Below are 14254 nucleotides of genomic sequence, written 5' to 3'. Positions count from 1 at the left end.
CAAGTTCCCATCTGATACAGGGACCAAGAAGCTGGTGTCATTACCTGCTATGAGTCACAGCCCTGGGACCCTGGCTGATTTGCATTTGCTTCTGGTGACAAGGGCTCCTGCCTGTCCCTGAACAGAGGGGCTGGCCATGCTGCCCTGGTCAGCTTCCTGCACAGACAGCCTCCTGTCTTTTCACCTTGACTCCTCCTGTCCCTTTGTCTTATTGAGACGTCCTGCCTGTCACAGCCACTGCTGTTCCCCACCCTGAATGAGGAAGCAGGTAAGTTCTTATGACCCCGAGAATCCCCAGGTGGTGAGTTATGTGGCCAGCCCTGGCCTTAGCACCCCAGGATGATCAGCGACCTAGCCCACACTGAATGCAGTTGATTCGTTCTGCCTGAGAGAGAGGAGGAGAGGGTGGACTTGGGGTGGGTCCTGAAGGTATTTACTGAGTCAGAGATGCTGAGATCAGGTCTGGTTTTCCTCATGGGGAGTCTGAATCATCATTGAAAGACAGCAACCTTCCCCAGCAGTCTGGGGGCTCAGGAAGCCCAGCCAGCCTGTGGGCTCTCTGCTGCCCTGAGTGAGCCCCGCAGACAGCTGCTCCAGGTTCCATGCGCTGCTCTCCTTTTGGGGTTTTCTGGTGGTTTTGGTTCATTGCTCCCCTCACATCTCCTTGGACTATTCAGCACAAGTGATGTGTGCCTGTTCCCTGAGATGCTGAACACACTGGGAACTCCTCCTTTTCTGTGACCTGGAGTTTTGTAAGCCTCCGAAATATCTAACAGAATCAGGTACAAAATGTGAGAAGAATGAAAATAAAGAGAAATGAAATGTCATTCTTTTTTTTTTTTTTTTTGCTGGACTCAGTCTTTTAAAAATTTAACTGATTGATTTCTTTTGGCTGCACCGGGCCGTCACTGCCGCACACCCACTGTCTGCAGTGTGGCCTGCAGAGGCTCCTCTACTGCGGCGCCTGGCTTCTCACCGTGGCGGCTTCCCTTGCTGTGGAGCAGCCACTCCACGGTGCGCACACTTCAGTAGTCGGGGTGCACAGGCTTCGTTGCTCTGTGGCTTGTGGGATCTTCCCAGACCAGAGATCAAACCTGTGTCCCCTGCATTGGCAAGTGGATTCTTAACCACTGCACGTCCAGGGAAGTCCCCGGACTCAACCTTTCGAAAGAACTGAATTTAGTTTCAGAACGGAAGTATAGCAGTGCCAAACAAGGTCAATGGTGGTTGGGGGATCTTTCAAGAACTACACTAAAGGAATTCCTAGGATGGCTGGGAAGAGCCCTCATGGTAAAATAAATGAAACAAGAAGCCAGACCCAGAATTAGAGCTGCTGGGGACAGAATGGGGCGGTGCTGGGCCTCTGGGCACACTCTTCTCTTTCACATCAGCTGCTGCCCACAGACGTCATTTACGACAATAGCCCTGAGCAGGGGAGACTTGGCAGATGAGTTGGGGAGGGAACCCGAGATTTCTCACCACACTGGGGACAGCTTCTCATTCTCCTGGGGCCACTAGGTCATCTGAGGTATTTATTTCAAAGGCTGAACTTATGGCTGAGGCCTAAGCTCTCTTATGAAGACAAGAGAGTAGCTGGGACTTGTACCCAGAGGAAGCACACCCTTCTGGGAAAATGGGAAACCTGGAGATGAGCAGGGTGAAATGAAACAAGTGATTATATTTCTTATCTTTTTAGAAGATGGAGAGTGTCAACTAAATGTCAGAATATGTTTTGAGTGAGCACACAAATTTGTTCGATGAAGAAAGTAATTATTTTAATTTTCCTTCCTTAGAGACAAATACCTTCCTATACAAAAATTATGAAATGAGGAATGTTTCTGCCAATAATATTTAGTAGGACAGAAACCCATGTAGTATTTCACCATGCCTCTGAAGGTGTCAACTAGATTTCACCCCAAATTAAACTTCCTCTGCATTTGATGAGCGTGTCTGCCCTGTGGGACTGTGACAACCACCAGGGGACTCATGATGTATGTGCTCCTGCTTCTTTCCTGTGCAAGGGGGTTTAAGAGCTTATCTGTGTGACCAGAGTGCCTGACCTTTCACCAAGACATGACCCTTAATGTTGCTTCACCCACCACTGAAAAGGTTCACAGTGGCTTGGCCACATATCTGAGGCCATGACAGAACTAAGGTTCGGGCTCCAAAGCTGCCTGATTCCCACATGGGGAGGACTCAAGATGACTGAAGGCACTTGCATCCAGAGGGTCAGGGGAGGGCACAGCAGGAAGGGTGGGGACTCTAAATGACTTCAGTGGGTATCGGAGAACAAAGCCTGATGCATTTGATCAAGAATTAGTTATGGAAATGTTTGAGAGTGGTGTTTGTTCTGTGGAGTCAAGATTCCCCAACTGATCATTGTGAGGGTTTCCTGGGATTTGATGTAAATCATAGGAATTGAATATTAATTAAATAACTCTGAACAAGTAGGTCTAATCAGAGTATAACATCTCATGACTTTCATTTTTTTTTTCCTGCATAAAATGGAAATATTACTACCTTGTTTATGTGGGGAGTAGCCCACAGTGCTTTGACCCCAGAGAGGAGGGTTCACCATATCTCTGCATGCCTGTGGTTTGGTAGGAGGGGTCACCCCCAGGTGAGTGGTTGGGGACTCATGCCTGGAATATCTAGCAGGGCTTTAGAGGCTTGGATATCATGATGGTTTCTGTTTCCTGAGCTTCATCTGGTCAGTTTCAACTGTCCTGCATGAGGATGCAGAGGAGGACAGTGGTGGCTGAGTTCTTGCCTTGAAACAATGAGAGGGACTTGCTGTAACTCCTGGTTTGATCTGTGTCTTGCCAAATTGTCCGGTTTCTCCTTTCAGCCTGGATCTTCTAACATCACCCAGCAAATACTAATGCCAGTAACATCCACCACTCTGTTAGGCATATGGCAGCTCAGGGACTGATATGGAAACAGCCTCTTTCTATCATTCACACCCACTTGTTATAGCATCCGTAAAGGTTGTGACTTTAGAGGATATATGGGAGAGGTTCTATTAAAAGAAAAAAAAAAAAAAATACAACCCTCAGGCTCACTAGAGAAAAATCCCCTGATTTACCATGTGAATGGCTACAATGGCCTTGGGTGTGTAGTGAGCGTAGAGGATAGTGATGAGTGTGAAAGAAGTCTCCAAACCAGGAGAACAGGCATGTCATCAGGTGAGCCCAGTGTGACAGAAGCTGGGGCAGAGGTGGTGATGGGCAAGCAGGAGTAATGAGGGATTATTTACTTTTCCTAATTTTAAAAAAATATTAAGCTTTTATAGACTATATTTGAACATTTTGGTAGCTACAAAAAAGAAAAATAAAGTTTCCTCACTACCTTTTTCACAATAACTGTTTCTCTCTGTTAGTAAACTTTGTTCAGGCCTGAAAATTGAATGCAGTGTGTGTCAATTCTTATTTCTTAATGGTGACTGTGCATTGAGGAGAAAGGGGAGAGTGGACCGAATAAAGCCCAGGGCGCTGGACAGCAAACTGCAGACTAGGGCGCCCCAAGCCCGCACTCCCCCACGGTGAAGTCAGCAAAGCAACCAGGGTCTGCCAGCGCAGAGGACCCGAGAAACAGCAACAATGATCTCTTTTCTGCTCCCACCATTGCCATCCCTAGCAGGAGTCCAGATTATCTCCTGGGGTGTGTGTGTGCCTCTATGTTTGTATGTGGGTGTGTGCATGCGTGTGTGTGCGTGTGTGTGTGTACTTCGTATTTCTTCCTGCCACATAAGTGAGCCTGGATGCTTCAAGTAAGCAATGGCTATGCCATGCAAATAGCACAGTGAAAAGGGTAGTGTCTTTGGGAGCTGAGTGTGCACACAGAGTTTGTATAATGGGTCCAGGTGCAAACTTCCAGTTGTTCCCGTGGTTCATACCTGTTTTGTGAGGGGAATGGTCTTCCCTTGGGATATCAGCTCAAAACTTATGGAGAGAAGGACTACACAGGTGTATGTTAGAGCCAGCAGCTCTGGGCATGGATGATTGGGCAAACCAAGTGAATTGCTTGAGGCTCCTGATGTGAAGGAAGAGACTGTGGACATAGGGACCCCAGGCCTGCAGAGTCAGAGTTCTGATTGCCTGCAGGGGCTGTGGGTGTTAGTGGAGCAGAGAGGTGCAGGGGCTGAGATGCCAGCTGCCTTCCCAAGACTATAGTAGGAGGGAGCAGAAAAGCACGTAGTGTGGCCCATCTTTGTTTCTGGCACTTCTTTCTGTCCAGACACCAGGTTATAGGAAGACTTGATTCTTGCTCTTTAAAACCGCTTTAGCTATTCTAACTCTTTATTTTTCCACTTCACTTTTTTAAAAGGTATATATATACATATATATATATATATATATATATATATATATCCCTACGCTATGCTATGCTAAACTAAGTCACTTCAGTCATGTCCGACTCTGTGCGACCCCATAGACGGCAGCCCACTAGGCTCCCCTGTCCCTGGGATTCTCCAGGCAAAAACACTGGAGTGGGTTGCCATTTCCTTCTCCAATGCAGGAAAGTGAAAAGTGAAAGTGAAGTCGCTCAGTCGTGTCCGAACTGCACCTTCCTGGCTTCTCCATCCATGGGATTTTCCAGGCAAGAGTACTGGAGTGGGGTGCCGTTGCTTTCTTCGATGTATACCCCTGGAAGTGCTAAAACTTTCTGTTTTCATTTGACAGTTTGCCATCTACATCTTTCCAAGTCAATACCTATAGATTTAACTCGTTTGAATAACAGCAGTAAACCAAAAAGCATATTGATAGTCTTGTGTTATGTGAATGCACTGAAAATTTACTTAACTGATCCCTTGCCGTGTTTTCTAAATATTCTGTTTTTACGTAATGCTGATATCAACATTCTTAATATATATGTAGTCACACAAATGTTCTCACACACCCATTTCTTATCACCTGGCTTTGCTTGGTAAAGACTAAAAGATCAATTACGTAGTTAAGTTTTCAGTCATTTCCTTCCTGGCTTCTGAGCCTTGTATTTTTGTACTTTAGTAACATCTCAACTCTGAAATTACATAATAAGATGTCTTCCGTGCTTTCGTTCTTTCCGTTTTACTTTCGTTCTTTCCGTTTTACTTTCGTTCTTTCCGTTTTCCTTTCGCTGTTTCAGCTCACAGTTCACACAGCCCAGCCCCCTGCAGAATCTCCCTTGCTCAGGTTGGCCTGCGGCCCTGCAGTCTCGCGGGGAGGGCCTCTCCGCCGCGGCCTTCCGCTCTCCGCCCGCCCTCGTCTGCCGCCTGGGCCGCTCCGCGAGGCCGCGTCGCGCTGTCCCGAGCGTGGGGCGCCCTCCGAGGCAGAGGCCCCGGGCGAGCTCGGGCATTAGGGCGGTCGGTGCCGCTGCGGCCTGCCTGCGACTCGTCCTGGGGACACTCGAACCGGTTGTCGGGCGCCCCTGGCGGCCGCTTTCAGAGCGTTCCTTTCCTTCGGCGACCTTCATAAGGGCTGCCACTCAGCCAGCGAAACCGGGATAGAGCTCCAGAGACTGGCAGCACTGGCGGCGATATCCCCGGTGCTGTGGTGACCTAGGCACGTCTGCTCCTGCTGAAGATTGGATCCGCAGGGCTTCGAGAGGCGGTCTAGTGCCGCGGCCTTCGGTAGGTTGCCGCTCGCTCTGGTCGACCAGCATCTCCCCTCATTCTTCCATCCGCAGAGCTTCGGAGCGAGCAGGTAGAGGGTCTTCAGCGCCGGAGTGCCTGTGGCTCGGCGGCCAGGCTCCTGGGTCACCGTTAGGGGCGTTCGTCTCCCCTCCGCGGTCCCCCCGCTCCAGGGTCTGGGTCTTCGCCACAGTTTGGCCGAGACCGTGCTCTCAGGCCTCGTTGGCGAGCGCCCCTGGGCCCCGTCTCCGTGCCTGGACGCGTCCTGCTCACGCCGTACATGAACGTTCAGGCTTGCATGGCGAGGACGTGCCGTGTCTCTAGAAACGGTGCGGCGATCCGAACGTTTCGTCTGCCTGGGGTACAGCTCGCGGCAGAGAGTAACGGTGCCCCGCGTGGTATCCTGGGTCCACATTTTCCTGTTTTCCCGCCTCGGGTGATAATGGCCATGTGTCTCCGTCGGCAGACGTTGCAGGGTTCCCGCCTACCGTCCATGAATTCCGGGCGTCCTACCCCGGAGTGGGGCCTAGCCGGACGCGCTGAACAAGGCTGCGCTGAGCTGCACGCCCAGCCCCCCACCCCGAGCTCGTATCTACCGGCGCCACGTCCTCGCCGCCTGGGGGCCCAGGTCCGCACCAGGGCCTTGCGGCGGGGAGCTGCTCCCTGACGGACGCTGTCGTGTCACCAAGCCCTGCGTCCGTGCGAGCGCGAGCTGCGTCTTTGCGTGGACCGCCTGTAGTTGCTGCTGTTGCGGGCTCGTCGTTTGTGTGAACCACACACGGGTCCCCCGACGCGGGCGAGCAAGGAGGTCGCCCAATGCGCGGCTCTAGTCCTGCCCGGGCTCGGTGGTGAGAAGCGCCAAACAAAACTTTGAGATCCAAAAAGTGGCCGGAGACGTCCGTTGATGGTACCAGGGTAACGAACCTGGCTCGGTCTTTACTTCTGGAAGAGCCTCTGAACACGCGTCCACGGGAGGACGCTTAGGGGAGAGAAATGCAACCTGCGTGGAACTCGTAGGAAATGAGTGCAGAGTGGTGGTGCTGTACCTTCTCCGCCCTCCGTTCCGGGTTTGTACAGGTGGCGTTCAGGCTGTTTGGTCGTAGCCGGGTGGTCACAGCCGACAGGTGGCCAGGCAACTTTGGCGCTCTCAAATTCACTATACTGTAGGTTGGAGTAGATGAAGGACATTAAAATCTATAATAATGAAAATTACTATTATCGTTATCACTCGCCGTTACTGTAATTATTACCATTGTAATTAATGATAAAAGTTTACCCACAAAATAGCTAGCTGCTCAATTGAAGAGGACCAAAGAGGAGTTTCAGTATGTCTTACATATTCGTTTAAAAGCAGAGGGAACTATCTACAACCCCCGAGGCCCTGCCCCATGCCCCGCAGCAACCATTCTGGAAACCCACACCCCCAAATTCTGCAGCAATAGGCCTCAAGGTCTGGTCTTGGTGAGTGACTGTTTCCTCATTTATCCTTTCCAATTAGAAACAAATCGGCGGGAATATGTTCCTCTAAGCAATCCCGTGGGTGCCCCTGTTCCTGTCAGCCTCCAACTTCCCTACATCACAAGCTGTCAGCAGGACATGCCTTCCTGTTTTGCTACCACTCCTATGCGTACCCCTAGTCTCAGCCTAATGCAAGTGGTGCTGGCTGACCCCTTGCAATGCAAATAGTAGCTGCTCAATGCACTTACTGATCTGTATTTTTAAATATTCATAAACCTGATAATGGAAGGATAATATTGAGTTAGGAACATGTGTGACATTGTTAACAATTTCCTTAGTATTTAGACATTAAATGGAGGGCTCCTTATAACGTTTCCATCCTAAAACTAAAGCTATTGAAAGAGGGGAGAGAAGCTCAAGAAGCAAGTGATATACAAATATATACATATATATAATTATTGGCTAATTTGCATTGTATGGCAGAAGCCAACACAAAATGGTAAAACAATTTTCCACCAATTAAAAACAATTTTTAAAGACTACTCAAGCTATTCGAATGCCTCTTGTATGCAAAGACATGTTGCCACGTTAATTTTTTCACTTTTAGTAGGATTCTAAAATTGGAATGACAAGAGGTTTGTTGACATCTTTAAAAAATTGCTTTCTAGAAACATATCCATTTATGTATGTGTGTACTGCACACTATCCTTCATTTAATTGCCATATTTTGAAAAAAATTAATGTAGAAGGAATTGATTTTTTGCTTGTGAGACCAATGTTTTATGTTTTTGTGTTTTTATTCATTATGGAATCTCACCTGTGTGTCCTCATATTGATATTCGATAAAGATTTAAAGGGATCATTAAGCCCTTGTGAAACTTTTTCTCTGAGTAGCTCCCTCCTTTTTGATGCTCTGTCACACAGATTATAGCCTCCGTGGCCTCCCAGCTCACCAGTGTTCTCAATTCAGATTTTTGCCAGAATGTTTATGGTTCCTCTACCCTCAGCTGCAGCGTGAAAACCGCCTGAAGGCAGAGAGCTGCGGAGTCATGAGGTTGATGTGTGTGCTCACCTTCACTCGAGGAACCTAGTCCTGGAACCCTAACACTGCCTGCTGTTCAGGGTCTGAGAACCGGTTCCTATTTTGTTCAGCTTTCTAACTCCCAATAGTAGGTGAGGAAGTCTAGACACTGTTCCTCTTATCGTTGCAGGAAGGGGAACACTTTCCAGGGCCCTAGAGTGGGCTCACACGTGCTGACACAAAGCAAGAGACTTGATTGGGAAGGGCAGGCAGGAGGACAGCAGCAGAGTGAGGAAGCCCAGGGGACTTCTCTGCCACGTGACCTACAGTCTCAGGTTTTATGGCGATGGGGTTGGTTTCCAGGTTGCCTCTGGCCAAGCATTCTGACTGAAGGTTCATTTCATGTGTTTTGTTCAGCTTTCTAATTACCAGTAGTAGGTGAGGAAGTCCAGACACTCCTTCCTGTATTTAGAAGCAGAAATCACATTTCAAGAGAAAATTATGCTTTTGAATCAATAATTTAAAATCGCCTAACCACAAAGGTTTGAAGGTGTCTTTTGTTTCATATTCTTTGTTTTGCTCATGAACATGTTAAAATGAAATATCAGGGGACACACTTAGATGGCCTTCCCCCCGCCACCCCCAGAAGAACTTTCTCCCAATAAATCCTGGGTAAGGTCTTAGGAGTCTCTGAGTTTGAATTCTTAAGGTATATCAAGTCACTGAGGCCATTTTTGCTCCTGTTTTCGTAAGATCTGTTGGTCTAATAAGTCACACTAAATTTTCCCACAGTTTATATTGTGGAGAATTTTTTTCACCGGAATCCCAGTGTCCATCTTCTTTTTCAGTCACTAGCGGTTCATTCTGCTCTAAAGCGTGCAGTTCACTATCTCTGGATTGGCTTGAGGTGACCACTTGTGGGAAACTTGGAAGCTCACTTCTCATTTCTAATCCATGAATTTGAATTAAAGGGACATTAAGGCTCTTGTATTCATTACTAAATAAATACTTATCAACGGAGAATTGTAATCAATGGAGGCACGTTAACAAATGAACAAATAGGGACCCTGACCTCATGTGACTTTCTGGAGTACACAGACTCTTATAAATAAACATTTTAATTGGGGAAAAAGTTTTGATTAGCATTATAAAGAAAAAACTGAGCTTTCCAGGTGACTCAGTGGTAAAGAATCCACCTGCCAAGCAGGAGACACGGGTTCAATCTCTGAGTCAGGAAAATACCCTGGAGAAGAAAATGGCAACCCACTCCAGGATTCCTCCCTGGGAAATCCCAGGGATAGGGGAGCCTGGCAGACTGCAGTCCCTGGGGTCGCAGGAGTCAGACATGACTTAGTGACTAAACAAGAACACTGATGGAAAACATCAGGGTCACGAGGGATGGTAAAGGGGAAACACCAGCATAAGACAGGCTGGTCCAAGAATGCCCATCCGAGAGGTTAATATCTGAGCTGCCATCCAGGTGAGCAGAAAACAGCAGCCACTTTAAGCTCTAGGACAACGGCGTTCTAGGAGAGGGAAGAGCAGGGACAAGGGTCCTGAGATGGGCACCAACTTGGAGGGTGGAAACACATGGGGGCTGAGTTAACGTGAGTGAGCGCACACGTGGTGACGGAAAGGGGGCGGGGCGGGGGGCGGAGTCAGTGCTAGCTCAGTGCTGGCAGTCCCTGATCCCGGGATTTGATCCTGCTCTGAATACTTCTCACATAAATAGAGCACATTGATGCCATGTGCCCACACAGATGGATGACGCAGGGCCCTGGCAGTCAGACAGAGTGCATGCAGTAGTCAAGGCACCAGCAAGATCACAGGATCTGAGATCAGCAGGAACCTTGATGGTACCAGAGAGCCTATTTTAAACTCAGGAGACTGAGGAGCAATTTTTGTAGTCTTGGCCAGTATGGACCAAAATAAATTTATTTCTACAGCTTGCAGAACTGTTGCCTCAAAAAAATGTTGGGCTTTTTATGAAGTTTATGTAGAAAGAAAACAGAACCCATGCCTAGAAATCCTACTTCCATGGGAGAAAGCCCACCAGGAAAACTGCTTGGAAAGTTTAAAGAATGTGACTTTTAAATTATAAAAGAGAAAGACAATGAAATACAAGAAAAGTTCAGAGACAAAAGGGGTTGATCCAAAGCCGGTAGGCTTTGTCCTGAAAAACCCAGCACACAGCACACTTGCTCACCTTGCTGGGTTTATGCCTACCATGCTTTCCCATGAACTGTAGCCCACCAGGCTCCTCTGTGCATGGAATTCTCCAGGCAAAAATACTGGAGTGGGTTGCTATTTTCTTCTCCAGAGGATCTTCCTGACCCAGGGATCAAACCCGTGCCTCTGGCATTGCAGGCAGATTCTTTACAACCCGAACCACCAGGGAAGCCATTGCACTTTACATGGTGCCAATTTAAAATTCAGTTTAAGTAATTTTTTTCAGGTTAAGTAATTCCTAAGACCCAAATAGCTGCCCCTTGATGTTATCTGCACAGTGGTGAATGTAGTCTGCAAGAACCCCCTCTTCCCTGAAGACCTCCAATCACCAGCCTTTTCCACACGTGTCTCCCGTCACATCTGTCTGCCGGTGTCATGGGCTCTCTGCCCGACTCTGCACAGAACTGTTGCTGACGGGATCTCTTTTAGGCAGGGAGTCATTCTGTCAGCCATCACCTAAACTTCAACGTCCTCCCATCCGAGATTGTATTTCTATGTTCCTTAAAAGAACATTTTAACAAAATCTCGATTTGAACATGAATGGTTTTACCTACCAATTTTATCTGTTTTTCATTGTATCCTATGGTCTGATTCTGCCCTTAGCCTCTAATTAAGCAACTTTCCAGGGCTTACAAATGACTTCTGATCCCTTTTCCATTTACATCCACCCTTCTGTGGCACAGGCTTCTGTGACACGTCCTTATTGCCATGACGCTCTCCCCTTCCTTCTCCCCTTCCTTTTGGAATGCCTGCTGTTGCCTTCCTGCCTCTCTGCTGCATCCTTGCCCATGTGTGTCTCTCCCTGGCACTCACAGCAGGTTCACAGCAGACTCACTCACACGATCTTCCCTTTGGAGTCCGCACCTCCCATTTTAGCTGTGATATTTGGGTACAAATTCCCAGGTACAAATTCTCCAATCAAGACTCCTACTCCCATGTCTGGGCTCTGTAGAATCGTTACCTGAATAATTACCATGGATCAAACATAATATACCTTTCCTTCTCCCCAGTTACACCCCTTATGGACACTCCCTCTCTCCTGGGCACCAGGCTCCCTGGTTCAGATCATCCATGACCCATTTCTCTACACTCAAGGAGTTATCTGGCCACGTTGGCTCCAGCTCTAAAGGAGTGAGTTGAGCATGATGGACCCAGAGGAGAGTGGAGACAACAGGTACGTACCCAGTGAGGTTGTAACTGCCCTGAGAATAAAGGGCAGTGCTGATGATAGAACAGACTGTAGAGGGTTTCTGAAGGTTAGAAAACGTTGGAAAGCAGTTTTAAACACAGGTGGGGGAGTGGTGTGATAGAGAAGTTGCAGTTTAAAGAGAAAGGCTCATTGCTGGCTCAGAAGTATCTTAGTGGTAGCATCTTATCAAATGCTCTCTCTGTTACAAACACTCCAGGTTACAAATTCTTTGGAAATATATCCTACACATTTGCTAGCAGCAGAATAACACAGGCCAAAGTTCTACATTGCAGCCTTGTTCATAATATAAACAGATTGTTGCATATCAGTGTTCATCCCACTGTGGATGGGCAAAGTGTATTATAATAGTACATCATCCATTCAGTGCACTGCTCTGCAGGAAATTATGTCCTGATAGAGGACAATTTCCAAGGCATTGTCAAATAAATAAAAGCAACATGTACCAAAACACCATGCTTAATATACCACTATGTATGTTTTGAATTAGGGCATGAAGGAGAAATATATTTTCATGTCTGCTTACAAGGAACTCTAGAAGGATCCGTAAGAAACAAAATACTACCTGTGGAGGCCCGATGGCCCTGGACACACAGGCTAAATGACAGGAGGCACAGATTAAGGCAAAGTGTATTTTCAGTATCTTGAATCATGTGCCTGTATTATAACCTCTTTGGAATTTTCAATAAATTGAATTTTAAAAACCTCCAAAGAATAAAATGCATTTTACTGTTTTTATTTTACTATATTATTTTACTGTTTTTACCAACTGAATGGCTTTCTGGTTGTTTTACCACGGTTGTTGTTTGGCTTCTCTAAAATGTCTATTCATGAGTCTTTTCTGGTGGTTTTGACGTTTTTAACTTTGATAAGAAACAAAAAGATTTTTCTCAACACCCTAGGTAGTTCGTCCTTTTCTTTTTTCCTCCTTTCAGATACTTTATATACTTTGTGGGTTTTGGCACTATTTTCATAACTTTTATTTGCAAGAAAGAGGATAAAGTTATCTAGTTTGCTAGGGTTGCCAGAATAGAATACCACAGACTGAGGCTTAAACAACAGAATTGCCTCAGGTTATCCCATCTCACAGTACTCAGCTGCTCAGAGCTCTCCCTTACTGTTCTATTGTGTCATGTTAGCAGTTACGTTTCCCCTTTGTTACTAACTTTAGTTGTCTTTTTTCTTAGTCGATATAGCTAAAGATGTGTTACTTCTGTTGACCTGTTTGAAGTAAATTTTGTTTAAAATTGATTTCTTTGGTTTTCCTCTTCTGTATGTTTATCTGAGAACTAATATTACTCTTTTCATTCCTTCTTCTAGCTTTGAGTTTGGTCAGCTCTCCCTTTTCTGCCTAGGTGTAAAGATAGGTTGCTTATTTGAGCTTTCTTTTTAATGTATGCATTCTCAGCTTTACATTTCATTGTTGGTGATGTTTTTGCAGAATCCAATACATGTTGGTATGTTCTGTTTATATTTTGATTTCTCTCCAGGTGTTTTCTAAGTTCTTTTTTAAATTATTTTTTAGCCTACTGGTTATTTAAGACTGTCTTTTATCTTCACATACTTGTGGATTTTCCCACTTTTCCTTCTACTATTAACTTAATTTCATTGCATTGTGACAGGAAAAAGTTCCTTTGTACGATGTGAGTGTATTTATAGTAGACTTATTTTCTGGCCTAACATATGGTCAATTTTGGAGAATGTGCCCCGTGCACTTGTGAAAAGTATGGAATCTGTCTCTGCCCAGGTCACACGGTGCCCTAGCTGCATGGTTCTTAGGGGTCACCTCTCACTGTCGGGCTCAACTGTTGGGTCGGTCAGCCATTTTCGTGCATTAGTCACACGGGGAGATCACTGGGACAAAAGGGATGCCTTTCTGTCAGCCGGTGACTCTCAGTACCCCATTCTATGGCAGATATGCTAAGAGTGAGCTCTGGTATGTCCCAGGAGCCTCTCTCAGGCTCAGCCCTTGGCTACATTCTCAGAAACTGGAAAATTTAACCCTGCAAAAGGCCTGGCCCAAATACAAACTCAGTTCAGTTCAGTTCTTCAGTCATGTCTGACTCTTTGTGACCCCATGGACTGCAGCATACCAGGCCTCTCTGTCCATCACCAACTCCCGGAGCTTACTCAAACTCATGTCCCTTGAGTTGGTGATGCCATCCAACCATCTCATCCTCTGTCGTCTCCTTCTCCTCCTGCCCCCAATCCCTCCCAGCACCAGGGTCTTTTCCAAATAGTCAGCTCTCCACATCAGGTGGCCAAAGTATTGGAGTTTCAGCTTCAGCATCAGTCCTTCCAATGAACACCCAGGACTGATCTCCTTTAGGGTGGACTGGTTGGATCTCCTTGCAGTCCAAGGGACTCTCAAGAGTCTTCTCCAACACCACAGTTCAAAAGCATCAATCCTTCGGTGCTCAGCCTTCTTTATGGTCCAACTCGATGTTCACTCTTGCTGCTGTAGCCACACGTTCTTCGAAACAAACTCACCCAGAAGGACGATGCAGACAGTGGAGTGCAGTTTATCACACCGGTGGGCCCGAGGCAGAGTCTCCTCTTATCCAAGGACCCTGACCAGTTTTTCTGAAAACCTTATATACCCTAAGTGTACGTGTCCAAACTCACCTTCCCAAATTCCCTGAAACTACTCTGAACAAAGCAAAAGAAAGATACAATCAAAGTTAACCCATGATTCATAAGCCTTAAGCCCAGGTAGTTAACAGCCGAC

The 14254-nt window shown here is 46.7% G+C and overlaps 1 long non-coding RNA gene across 1 annotated transcript; it reads left to right on the top strand.

Annotated features, from left to right (window-relative positions):
* Positions 1-5053: 5053 nt before the first annotated feature.
* On the top strand, positions 5054-12797 carry LOC139185944 (uncharacterized). Its single transcript, XR_011569548.1, has 3 exons — positions 5054-11222; positions 11330-11493; positions 12017-12797. It is a non-coding gene; the product is annotated as an uncharacterized lncRNA (long non-coding RNA).
* The last annotated feature ends 1457 nt before the right edge of the window (positions 12798-14254 follow it).

Source organism: Bos indicus, chromosome 11 (genome assembly GCF_029378745.1).
Source record: "Bos indicus isolate NIAB-ARS_2022 breed Sahiwal x Tharparkar chromosome 11, NIAB-ARS_B.indTharparkar_mat_pri_1.0, whole genome shotgun sequence".
Classification (NCBI taxonomy): Eukaryota; Metazoa; Chordata; class Mammalia; order Artiodactyla; family Bovidae; genus Bos; species Bos indicus.
The sequence above is the reverse complement of the archived record's forward strand: the minus strand, read 5'-3'. Positions and strand labels throughout refer to the sequence as shown.